We start from the raw sequence: 13,023 nt of genomic DNA, 5'->3' as shown, positions 1-13,023 counted from the left end.
TTTAAAAAATGTGCATTAAGTATCATTTTAAGCATACTTTGAAGGAAATGCATCAATCCTTTTTAGTTGGACTCCTTTTCATAGATGTGGACTTGCTCTTCATTTACTTGACTGTTGATGCTTTTTCCAATGTAGGTTTACAAATATTCAATGCTCACTTTCTCCATGATGATATGCGATATGGCTAAACAATTTCATCAAATCATTGCCGCCGATAATTGAAGGAACAATTCTGAAAATTTATTCTGTTAATTACTGTGGAACATATTAGGGCTTTCGAAAGGCCCTCTTGTTCATGGTGCTGCTCAAGAGAAATGCCCCAAACATGCCAAAGACATTTCAAGAAGCCCAATGGCATCTCACGCAAGGAGTATGCACTCACAGGCGGTTTTCCCCTCGTCATTCCGTCGTTGGACATCTCTAAATTGAAGAAATGCCCTTGATCAGAGACTAAAAGGATTTATTGGCAATGGTTTCCTTTTACATCATTGTTATCAAGAAATCTAGTGTCTATTCAGAGTTGTTAGTCCCACTAAGACGGGTAGTTGTCTTAGAAACAAACAGATTAAAGTCACTTGTTTTTCCTTTACGAGAGAGAGATGAGAAAGAAGCAGAGAGTACCAACCTCAATCTTCCGCTTGGATCCTTGCTTGTTTCCTTTCTCCTTTGATAGAATCTCTGCCACTACTTCCTTACTTGTCCCGCTTCAAAGAGCACCTGTAGATTCATAGCAGCATAATACCATCAAAGCATAGAGATCTATCACTGTAAACAATATAGGATCAGATATATATTGACCATACAAATGCATATATCAACACAATATTAGAAGATACACAAGAATATGGAGGAAAACACAAATAGCTTTATTGATAAAAGTAGTAGAAGAGAGGATTACAACCACGTGGTTTGACCCAGTGCCATCCTCCCAGCTTGAAAGCCCTCTTCACCCCATACAAAGCACGATCACCCAATAACGTCTTCAAAGAGAAACCAACAACACTTCTTTGCAAATTACCAAATTCCAACCTTTGGATGTCTGGGATGAGGGATCCATATATAGATATTTGCAGGGGGGTGAGTCAGCTTCTGGGATTTTGATTAGTGTCATTTTTCTGATAGTTCTTGGTTCCACTTGGAGATTTCATGATCTCTTACTCATCCTTGGGCGAATTCATGGAGGCAAGTGTCAAATGAGCAGCTTCTAGAAGATTCTCAGGGTCTCCACCTAGAAAACTGCTTGTGCCATTTGTCTGCTCTCGCTCATCGCACCCTACAGAAGTGATTTCCAATATGCATTGCACTTTTTGCATGTGGCAGGTGAGATGCATCGCACCCTTTGCACTGGGCAGTCTATATGGTCTTTCTTTGACCAGTTTTGAGTGGTTTTTCATGGAAAACTTCTCGGAGGTGATGTAATCAGCTGACCTTGCTCCTTCAGGGTATGAAACAACACTTTTAGGGACTTAGAAGCCCTTGGTTTATGGACATATGTGATTGGGGTTGCAGTGCCCAAATATGTCTATAACAGTTGCCCCCTAAAGCATGAGGTCGTAAATCTTTTGATGTCGAGTGAAATGCTTTATAATAAGGATCCGAGGTTTTTGGCACTGGAAGGTGACCTGTATAAAATACAATACACTACATTATCTTCATAATATTTTCATGATCTAGCTGAGGCAGGCATTCCCATGCTCAACTTGATAAATTCATTTTCATGTACATAGGACAGGCAATTGTTTGTGTGCAGACTGATGATTCTGGTAGAGCCATCATCCCTTAGTTTGGATGATTATTTGTGCAGCAATGATGTACATTTGATGTCTTTATTTTCCTAAATATATCGCAACCCGAACGGATGAAACTAGATCTGGGGTCTTCAAAACTCGTTCAGTCTTTGCCCGAAAGTACAAGTCGATCCATGTGAAAATATGTTCTGATGTCGAACATAGAAGGACATTGCCTGATTACCAGCCAATGATGTAAGCTATTAACAGATGTGAGAGGAATCAACGATGATGATGATGATCCTCAAGGTACTGCAGTACAATTCACATGGTGTGAATACATGAGTCGATGTCGAACACAATGCAAAATCTTTCGGTCGAAGGTAATTAGTGTAAACCTGTCGCCAGAAGTGAGAAACTTGCAATTGAGGCATGCAGGCTTCAAAGTACGGGAAGGGTTATCCCTAGGTCGACTTCTTGGATAATGAGTTGATGTCAACAAGAAGTGACCCGTTGTAGGAAGGCATTAATGGATCCCACATCTACGACACAGAACGGAGCAAATGATTTTGTAGAGGTGAAAACGATCTGATGATACAAGGTTTAGGGTGGCGATCATGAAAGAATGAAGCGTGAAGGTATTGCAGTGGATGAGACACAAGCTGGGTAGGTGAATTCTCTGAGCGACTTCTCTTGAACATATTGGTGACACTGAAATGGATAGGTAGCATTAACCCCAAAAGTGGATGGTAAGGTGGACCAATGGTGATATGACCAGTGAATGTAATAACCCAACCCGACTCAATGATGGTGATGGAGTGAAAAGTGTCCTACTCAAGAGCGACCTGCTACCAATAAAGTTTCTTCAAGTTTTCTTCCCAATTTTCCCCAGTCATTTTTGACTAGTACCTCTTTATTTTTGTCAAGCTTTAGGAGGATAAAAAATGCTTGTTCTATAATTTTCCCTTCGGGAAAACCCGTCGCTATGTTTTAACGAGTCTAGCAACAATGAAACTCGCTCTTGTCTGAATGGACAAGTTTGTCGCTATTGTTTTAACAAGTTTAATGACAAGGATAACTCGGTCCTTTTCAATTTTTGAGAGTTTGAAAAGAGACGGAAAGGAAACTCCAATATTCCTTTTTCGTAATATAATCCCTTAAGTCTGAAAAAGTATAAAACAATGTGAAAGGGATGACTTTCTGATAGTTTTAACGAGACGAACAAGACAAACGCTTGATCTTTTTATGTAATGATCCCTCAAGTCCAAAAAGATTAAAATCTAGAGGAGGGATAGCACTTCCGATCACTTTAATGCGCTGGAGAGGCCAATTGCTCGACAATCTTTTCATATTTTACGAGTCACATGAAAAGAGCTTAAAGGAGACTCGTTTTTTGAGGAATGAGTGATGTTTTCAGATAGCAGCTGGTTCCAGGTAAGGTTTGGAACTTTCCCAATCATGACAGTGTAAAGAAGGTGGCTAATAGGGTCACTCGTCACAGCTGTTCTTGAAAAGGGGTAAACAATCAAATGGAGGCGAATGATCGGCTAAAATAGAGTGGAGGTGATGGTAAGGACACGACCAAGGCTCAAAAGCTGATGATAATCATTCACAATGGTTATTTACCGGAGGTGGGTTCATTTTTTAATGAGATTAAACTCTGGTGGAACATATGCTCATTGCCAGGTTTAATTTTTAACAAGCTTGAACTTCGTGTAAAACTGCTCGTGCCAGTTGTATAATAAGGATGCCTCATTGATAGGTTCATTATTTAGGGAGCTTGCACCATTTGAAATTATGCTCCAACTCCTTTTATTATGTAAGCTAAGAACGACAAATCCTACGAGTTTAAAGGGTTAAGAATATATAAACTAGGAAAATAAATGGTTGCTTTTCACTTTCACGCAAAAAGGTTTGCATGCCCCCAGGTATAGCGAAGTAGAGTTTCCAGGTTACCCTTCAATTTGCAGACAAAACACTTGCTCTGTCGGGAAAGGCATACCTAGGTTACCCTTCAATTTGTAGACAAAACACTCACTCTGTCAAGAAAGGCATACCTTCTGACGAAGGTATCTTATTCTAGTCTAATCCCATTTTCCTAAATGGATGGGTGTGTCAGACTAGTCATATATCCTCCGCGGAAACCTACCCTATACCTAAAGTTTTCCTACCGAAGCAGACCAGGGTGCATGCCCCCTGGGTTTTAGTCACAACCACCGAATCACTCACGTTCATCAGGTGGACGGACTGGAAATTGATGAGACATTCCTTGTGCAAAAAGACCTGTTAGGGATGGCATTTGACTATTAGCTACGTGTGAATCAGGGAATGAAAGCTGGTATGCAAGTTGGACCACTCTTCCTTCATGCGGAAAGCACATCACTCGAAAGAGTGAGGAAACAATAGCTCCCATGCTATAAATGTAGTCACACCCAAGGAGTAGATTGTAATCTAAAGGTCCTTGGACTACCATTATGTTTAGATAAACGGTTTTCCTTCTCAAAGTTATAGGAAAACTTGGAAGGATCCCTAACGGTTGACTGGTTCCTTTATTGAAGCCTATCAGATTTCTCATCTCAGGCAAAAGCAATGGCGAACCAAGTGCTTTCCAAGCAGTTGAGGAAAGGATACTCACAGAAGCCCCTTCATCTACGATGGTACCAACCATGAAGATTTTGTAAGTTTGCACTATGATTCGGAATGGTACATTAGATGGTAAACGGGGTTTGCCTAGTAGATTCCAATCGAAGGAGACAACTAGGTTGCTTGGAGGTGGGACCGAATAAATGGCCGGATACATCTCTGATGAACTTCCTTCCTGCGGTAAAGGAACGGGTAGATTTCCCCCATGTTCATCAGAGTCTGTGTTTATGAAAAGAATTTGAACGGTGTCGTTCTCATTCTCTTTGGTGACTGTATCATCTGAAGGTGAAGCCTCTGAAGACAAGATGGGGTCGACTACCGTCTCGACCTGTTGACTTTGGTCTAATGTGGACTTAGAGGGTTTATATTCAACGATAGGTGCTTCGATCGACAACAAAGGTGCGTCAGTCAGATTTTTCAACTAGCAATGGACTCGGCAAGAGTTTCTTGTATCGAAGAGGTGATGCAAGACGATTATCCAAGACTCTTTTAGCTTCGTCTAGGAAGGGACAATGGTGGAGGGCATGATCGCCTTCACACAGTCTGCAAAGAAATTTAGATTTTCCTTTCTGTCCAGTGACTTCGTTTTCACTAATTGACAGTGTACTCTCAACATGATCGTTAGAGGTTGATGACACCAGATTGTGCAAGCAGGGAGACCAGTCCCTTAAGATTTGTGGGATGCAAGGACAATCTCGATGATAGTGGTCCTCTTTACAGATGACACATGGAGATTTAGGTTTGGATGGTGCAGTGTGTGGATTTTTGCTAGACGATGTACAGTTGCTCCTTTTTGCCATTGGCTCGTTCTTCTTCTTCTCCTTCCCTTTCTTCTTCTTCTCAGTTACTTGGTTTTTAGTTTTACTATCTTCACCAAGCGAAGAGGAAGAAGGAGAGGGAGAAACAAATGAAGTAGAAGGTTGGGGGGTAACTTTAGTATCATGTAGTTGTTGATTTGATTGCTCAGGGATCATGGTGCTTTGAATGATAGAGGTCGAGAAAATCCATACCGGCAGGCCAATTGTCAGTCCTGGAAGGGACAATGTGGCCATATGAGGTGCACCAACATCCGCCGAAGAGGAGAAAGGACTAGGATTTCCCCCAAGGGGAAATCCTTGGTTGGTGGAGTTCATTTTCTCAACCTAAGATCAATGAGGGAATAGTGACATTATTCTTATTAAAATAAATTTTAGACACTTTGACACAACTTGCTTTTTCAATTTTTAAGAGTCGAGAAAAAGCTAAAGATTACTCTAGTCGCCTTCGATTTTTAATGAGCCTGAAGAGACAAGTGCTCAGATGGACCTTTTCCTTTAAGGAGTCTGAAAAGGAACAAAAGAGACTACTCTGCAAATCTAGAGAGAGGGATTACCAAACCAATCGCAAAACTACAGAATACTTTTTACGGTATGGCAGTCAATCTTCCCGAATGTTGTGTTCATTACATTGTGATCGACAGGGTGGCAGACACGGCTTCCTACGGATAAAGGATATAGCCTATTGTGGTCTCCCAATATATACTCGACGGAACATGGGAGCACAAGTCTGTACTGGCACTTGTCGTCTCAAACAGGAGGAATCACCCAACCTACGATGAAAACGATAGTTACCAGGCTTTACAACGCCGGAGTACGTCTCTAGCGTAGACTTCTAGATTTTGTGCGTTAGGTTCCAAAGAGTTTTTATGTTCATTGAATTTATTTTATAGTTGATCTTTCTTAAGAAGTTTGCCTTTAAGGTTCACCGCGTGATGTAGATATACAATTCCTAAAATGCAATCTAAGATAATAAACATTCGTTTAATCTTCTTTTTGCAATGAAAATCCTAGCTACTAAGGAAAGAGAAACAAAATCGTTTCAACATAGAGTAGAGAGCACACACTATATGCATTGTCCTAAATCAAAATTGGCAAGTAGTATAAATGCAAATGCACATGCATGTATTTGTTTTCCACTTTCTTAATGTGTGAATGACAAAAAGAATGCTAAGCACACATCTAAACTATATCTTCTTTCAAAGCGACAATACTAATGATTTTCTTTTCAAAAAAAACAAAAGGGAGATAAGACGACTCTTTGTGATTTTGAATTGAAAACTGCTTACGACACTTGAAGTACTATTAATTCAAATCAATACAAGAGTAACAGTGTAATCAACTATCAAAAAGAGAAGGATTCTTTTCCTTGAGTGAAAATGACACTTGCGACACTTTCAAATCCAAAGATGATAGTTCGATTAAGCTAGCATTTTGTAAATGAGAACTGTGAATGGCGAAAAGTACATAAAAAACATTCACAAATATTTTCACAATGGAGGTTGGATGATGCAAAGGAAGGGGGTTTCAATAGTGGTCTATTGATCACAGACAACAAAACTCCTGAATAAAGCTGAAGAGAGTGAAGAAAAAACTAAAATCTGGAAGCAAAACTAGTCTTGTTTGATCATCGCACCTGTAACACAGGGAAACAGGGATGCATCCCACCTACTGCACACGGGAGGTGCGATGCATCTATATTTCCAAGAAGAGAAGGTGCGATGGTCTAGGGATGAGATTTTAACTTGGGTTTTGGTCACAATTTGCAGCTTAGTTTAGGGATTTAGGCTGAGCAAATGACAGTCAGTAACTACAAAGTACAGGGGCTGATCTAATGAGGTTACTCAAGCTACCTCTAGGGAACTTAGGATGTTTGCAAGTCAATTTTTCAGTTCATAAACAAACCTAGAGATTGACTGAAGCAGCATTGATCTACTTTGCACTTGCATAGAAAATGTAGTTCGAAGGCTAGCTGGCTTAACTTCATGCTCCGTCTGTGGTTTATGAATAAAACAAATAGAGCCAAGCAATCAAACTAATTGCTCCCTATTGGAGTCACCATTTCTTTATCGGGAAATCTAGTGTCTATTTAGAGCTGCTAGTCCCACTAAGACGGGTAGCTATCTTAGAAACAAACAGATTAAGGTCACTTGTTTTTCCTTTACAAGAGAGAGATGAGAAAGAAGCAGAGAGTACCAACCTCAGTCTTCCGCTTGGCTCCCTTCTTGTTTCCTTTCTCCTTTGACAAAATCTCCGCCACTACTTCCTTACTTGTCCCGCTTCAAAGAGCACTTGTAGATTCACAGCAGCATAATACCATCAAAGCATAGAGATCTATCATTGTAAACAATATAAGATCAGATATATATTGACCATACAAATGCATATATCAACACAATATTGGGGGATACACAAGAATATGGAGGAAAAATCAAATAGCTTTATTGATAAAAGTAGTAGAAGAGAGGATTACAACCACTTGGTCTGACCCAACGCCATCCTCCTAGCTTGAAAGCCCTCTTCACCTCATACAAAGCAAGATCACCCAACAATGTCTTCAAAGAGAAACCAACAACACTTCTTTTCAAATTACCAAATTCCAACCTTTGGATCTTTGGGATGAGGGATCCATATATAGATATTTGTAGGGGGGTGAGTCAACTTCTGGGATTTTGATTAGTGTCATCTCTCTGATAGTTCTTGGTTCCACTTGGAGATTTCATGATCTCTTACTCATCCTTGGGCGAATTCAGGGAGGCAAGTGTCAAATGAGCAGCTTCTAGAAGATTCTCAGGGTCTCCACCTAGCAAACTGATTGTGCCATTTGTCTGCTCTCGCTCATCACACCCTACAGAAGGGATTTCCAATATGCATCACACTTTTTGCATGTGGCAGGTGAGATGCATCACACCCTTTGCACTAGGCAGTCTGTATGGTCTTTCTTTGACCAGTTCTGAGTGGCTTTTCATGGAAAAATTCTGGGAGGTGATGTAATCAGCTAACCTTGCTCCTTTAGGGTATGAAACAACACTTTTAGGGACTTAGAATCCCTTGGTTTATGGACATATGTGATTGGGGTTGCAGTGCCCAAATATGTCTATAACAATCATCAGCTCATAAATATAACTTGGAACTTTACCATTGGGTTAAATTTGTAAATGATGTTCTTCCAACATGGGATTATGCTTTCACAAAATATAACAAAGTTGTCGATGTTGTATGGTACATAGATGAGGAATATACAAAGTACTTGAGTAACTCTTAATTGGACCCGGGAAGAGACAAACCAACTCTACGACTTATGTGAATAGTTTGATCTTTGATTTATTATAATTGCTGATATATTTACTACATCACGAAGTGTAGAGGAATTCAAGTGTCATTACTATATAGCTGTTAGAGCAATCTTATTGGCCAAAGCTCCGTCTCATGAGGAAATTGTAGACCACCCTATTGTTAAGGAGCCATATAGCATCATAAGTGAGGTTGACCGAAAACAAGCATTGGCTACAATACTCTCTCAGTCAAGGCAGCAGGAGTGCGAGGATGTCAAGGTCCTAGCTGAGGCAAAACGTATTATTGAAGCACGGTTAAGTGCAAAGAATGGTGTTGAAACGGAGATACCTATGATTGGGCCTTTGATCTTGCTTCCAATGTTGAAAATATGGAAACTCCAATCAGCTGCTCCAGGCTCTATAGCAAGTTTATGAGCGCAGTCCCATGCTTTCATATCCTTCTTATATCAATGGAGCCACTCTCTTCTCATTCTTTTCTGATAAACCACCGGGGAATTCGACCATGAATATCATTAAAAAAAACTGCACAGTCGGAGGAACAACTGTAATCCGAAGCATCAAAGGGCTCTAGGTCCAAAATCTTTGAATCACCAAACAGGTTGAAAGAAGATGAGTTTGTAATGGCCGTTGTGTTTCCTACAGACTCCAAACACGATTTCATGGTGGATAGCTATAGGAGAAATAAAAATCTTGATGATGAAATCAATCAAATGATAGAATAATTCAGGAGTCGTGTCAGGAAGGTCGTATATGGTGAAACTGCGGTTTTAGATGATAGTACCCATCCTCTTGAGAAGGGTCTGGAGATATCTTGGTGCACAACTCAAATAACAGTGATCTCAAGGGTTCACACAGTTCTTCCACACTGTTATCGTTGACTGATAGCAGGTCTTTTAAAGTTGGTCTTGATTAACAATATTTCCCCAGAGCAAGTAGATGACACGAGCCAAGTTATGACAGAAATCATAACCATCGCTTGAAATTACAGAGAATAAACATTGGAAATCAACAAAAATTGTAGCTCCCATATGGCATGTAGCTTAATCTCCATCGACATTTGAAAACAACATAAATCATCCATCAGATTCACCCACTTCTCTCAAACAGATCTGGGTGTCCTTCAATTCCATCGCATGCAAGAGATGCTCAATAAATAAAATACAGTGGCTCTTTAACACAATCGCTACAAATGCATACTTGGCTACGTCATACGCTACAGTTCCCAAGAATGGAATTCTTTCGTATTAAATGCTTAAGATCCTCTTCTTCAAGATCATGCCAAGATACCAAAATCTCAACCTCCTTACTTTTTCTGGACAGAATTCATTTTGAATGCTCTTCAAATCTCGTTACTCGCACTTGCAACTCCAAGTATCACCCAATTACAACGAACGGATTGAACAACATATCTCAAGGGATATTCCACAAATCAAATCCATATTTCTATCCATCTCAAAATGATTCAATCCAACAATTATAACATAGATACATGAACAATAATATCGATTGCAATGTTAACCTCACATACACCCAGAATCTATGTATGCTCTGATACCACATGAAGGAAACTAACACACATAAAATAAATTCAATAAAATAAACACTCAAAAATATAGAAACCAGACATGGCAGAAAAGGCCTCAGCCTTACAGCATTCCTCACATTCTCATTATTAATTAATCCAATGTACAAAGAATGATAATAGTACAAATAAATACATGAGGAAGTTGGTCTCAAGATAGTACGTCTATCTTGGACACTATGGTTGAGATATTTTCTCAACAAAACACTAATCTAGGAGATCTAGTTGGAGAGAATCTCTCATCCTAACTAAACTCCCTAGTTTGAGGAACTAACTCCTAATTCTCAAGATTTGATTTAATTAATTATGAAATTTGGATTTATAATTGTTTTATTATGAGAGTGAGGCTAACACATTTACTATTTTTAGACTTTTTTCAGTTCTTGAAATTTCAGAGCTTTTTGGACCCCTTAAACGATGTGTTTTTAAGGTTCGTTTCAAGCCCATATACATAGGCAAGGGCTTATTTCAAATCATGTAGTACTTGGAGAGATATTTCCAACGAGGTATTATACATGCCAAACAAAGATCATATGACCAAGTTACGACCCTAGGTAGTTGACTACCCAACTAAGCCCGTCAAGGCCTACAAACTCTTGGCTTTCCATCTCCTGGGGTTAGGGTTTTGGTTTTTTATGGTTTCCCTTTGTTGTTCAATAATAAAAAGGCCCTTGAGCCTCATTGTAACATAGTTTAGAGGCATGTAGCTACCACATCTCTTGTCAGAGATAGGCTACCATTGTCTGAGATAGTTTATTTCCATTATGCATGTAGGCATCTTTTAGTTCTTTAATATTAATGAAATGAATATTTATTGTTGTTGGATCTATGTGTTTATGTTTATATCTGTATTATGTTGCGTTGTTGCATATGTCCAGATCATAGAGCCTAATTTATGTGTCATCGATTGTTGTTGTTTCATTCCTGACATTTGTTTGATGAAAATATACAACTAAGGAACATAAAGAGTATTAACAAGGTTTATAAACAAACATTAATGTTAAGGAAAATAATAATTAATAACTGTCGCTTCACATCTTCCAATAGAGAGGACATGTGTGAAGTGAGGTAAGTGTGGAAAATTTGCATAATATAAGGAGAATTACCAGATATTTAGGCCAGTTGTAGATGAAAAACATAACACGTAGAGAGTGTGTAGGCATGATATGAGATCACATGCAAGAATTGTAAGAGAGCATATGTGAAAAATGTGTTTAAAGAGTAGAACTATCTGAGATATGAGCAAGTAGAGAGCATGTAGAAAAGAGAGAAACATTGTGCAATATGTTAGAGGACTCTAGGTGAACCAAGAAGTGTAGATTGTTGTTGAGGAGGAAAAGAAATAAATAGATCAAAATCAAAGAAGTATGAATTAGAGAAGGTGTCTCTGGATCCAGTTTGAAAAATGTGATGAAATAGAGATCTAATTTATGCAGTTGACATTTTATGAACAAATCCAAAGTGGATTGATGTCTCTAGCATGTTGGCGGTTGAAAATATGAAGGGATTGGTGTCTCCTATAAGTTGGTGCTTGCAAATTTGAGGTTATTTGTGTCTATTCCAATTTGGTGCTTGCAAATATAAGGGGTTTGGTGTCTCCTATAAGTTGTTGCTTGAAAATATGAGGGTATTGGTGTCTCTTGTATGTTGGTACCTAGGAAGATTGTAACAATATTTTGTTTACAGCTTCAATCAAATAATTAAAAGAAGTTTCATGGTTTTCTCCCAGACATGTTTCCACATATATCATGTATTGTTCAATTCTCTCTTGTAACTAGTGTATTATATTGTGATTGAAGGTTTTAAATAGTGTAAAATTTCCCTATATTGATTCACCCCCCCTCTTAGTATAATTTTGAATCCAACGTATACACCACAACAAAATGGGGTTTCTGAAAGAAAGAATCATACATTAAAGGAAATGGATAATTGTATGATTTAATCTCAGGGATTAAGTCTTCATTATTGGGAAAAATTAATCAATTTTATAAATTACATAGTAAATCACACTCCCACAAAAGCTTGAAAAATATAACGCTGGAGGAAGAATGGACTAAAGTTAAACCAAACGTAAGTCACTTCCATATATTTGGTAGTGTAGCATGGGCTGACATTCCTGATGAGAAACAAAAATCCTTACAACCTAAAGTGAGAAGTGAATTTTTGTTAGATATTTTGAAGATATAAAAGGCTATCAACTTATTTAAACTATTTGTAATGAAATAATCATTATAATAGATGTTAAATTTGATGAAAATGTCTTCTCTTGTGATCCTAATTTGGTAGTTGTTCCCTCTTCATCTTGTAAAATGGATTTGGCATTTGCACCATCTTTGTGTCATATTCTAGTTTCTTCTTCAAGTGATGTAGAGTGAGGATGAAAATCCACCTCTAACTATTCACCTTCATCCAAATGAGTCCATTGAACATGAACCTACACTAGCACCACAACTTCTTAGATGGGTCCACTCAACAAGATAAGTAGTTGGTGATATTGTCAATAATCCTACAAATCAATGTCATACTCATTCATAGTTCTAGATATCCTCCTCTCTAGATTTTTTTTATTTTTTTGTTTACTCTCCACATTTCATCATTAAACTTGTCTATATTAATAATTATATACCAAGTTGAATACTTATCTTTCAAGTCCTACACCATGTTTTTCGTAGTGATCTTCCTCTTTCATTTCAATAATAATAAGAGAAATATGCAGGTTAAACCTCTTTCTATACAAGTTAAACCTAGTGCTCTGTGTTTTTAGGTGGCATCATCTTCATGGCCTTCTTATATTTAGATTAGTGTCATTCCTTGAGATTATATTCTTCTCAAAATCCACATTTGTTTTGCAAATAAACCTCTCCATATGATCATTTCCTCCTCTACTGACATATAAATTTAGTTTCCACTCATGATGATTGATTTTTTTAAGGTTATTTTGAGCCTATTTATTGTACTAA

At 38.3% G+C, this 13,023-nt stretch overlaps 1 pseudogene; it reads left to right on the top strand.

The window, feature by feature from the left end:
• Nucleotides 1-267: 267 nt before the first annotated feature.
• Nucleotides 268-8,895, top strand: LOC149262951 (SWR1-complex protein 4 pseudogene; annotated as a pseudogene).
• Nucleotides 8,896-13,023: the final 4,128 nt, after the last annotated feature.

This window comes from Pinus tabuliformis, chromosome 6, assembly GCF_031772625.1.
Source record: "Pinus tabuliformis cultivar Carrire ecotype Pingquan chromosome 6, CPIR1, whole genome shotgun sequence".
Taxonomy (NCBI): Eukaryota; Viridiplantae; Streptophyta; class Pinopsida; order Pinales; family Pinaceae; genus Pinus; species Pinus tabuliformis.
The sequence above is the reverse complement of the archived record's forward strand: the minus strand, read 5'-3'. Positions and strand labels throughout refer to the sequence as shown.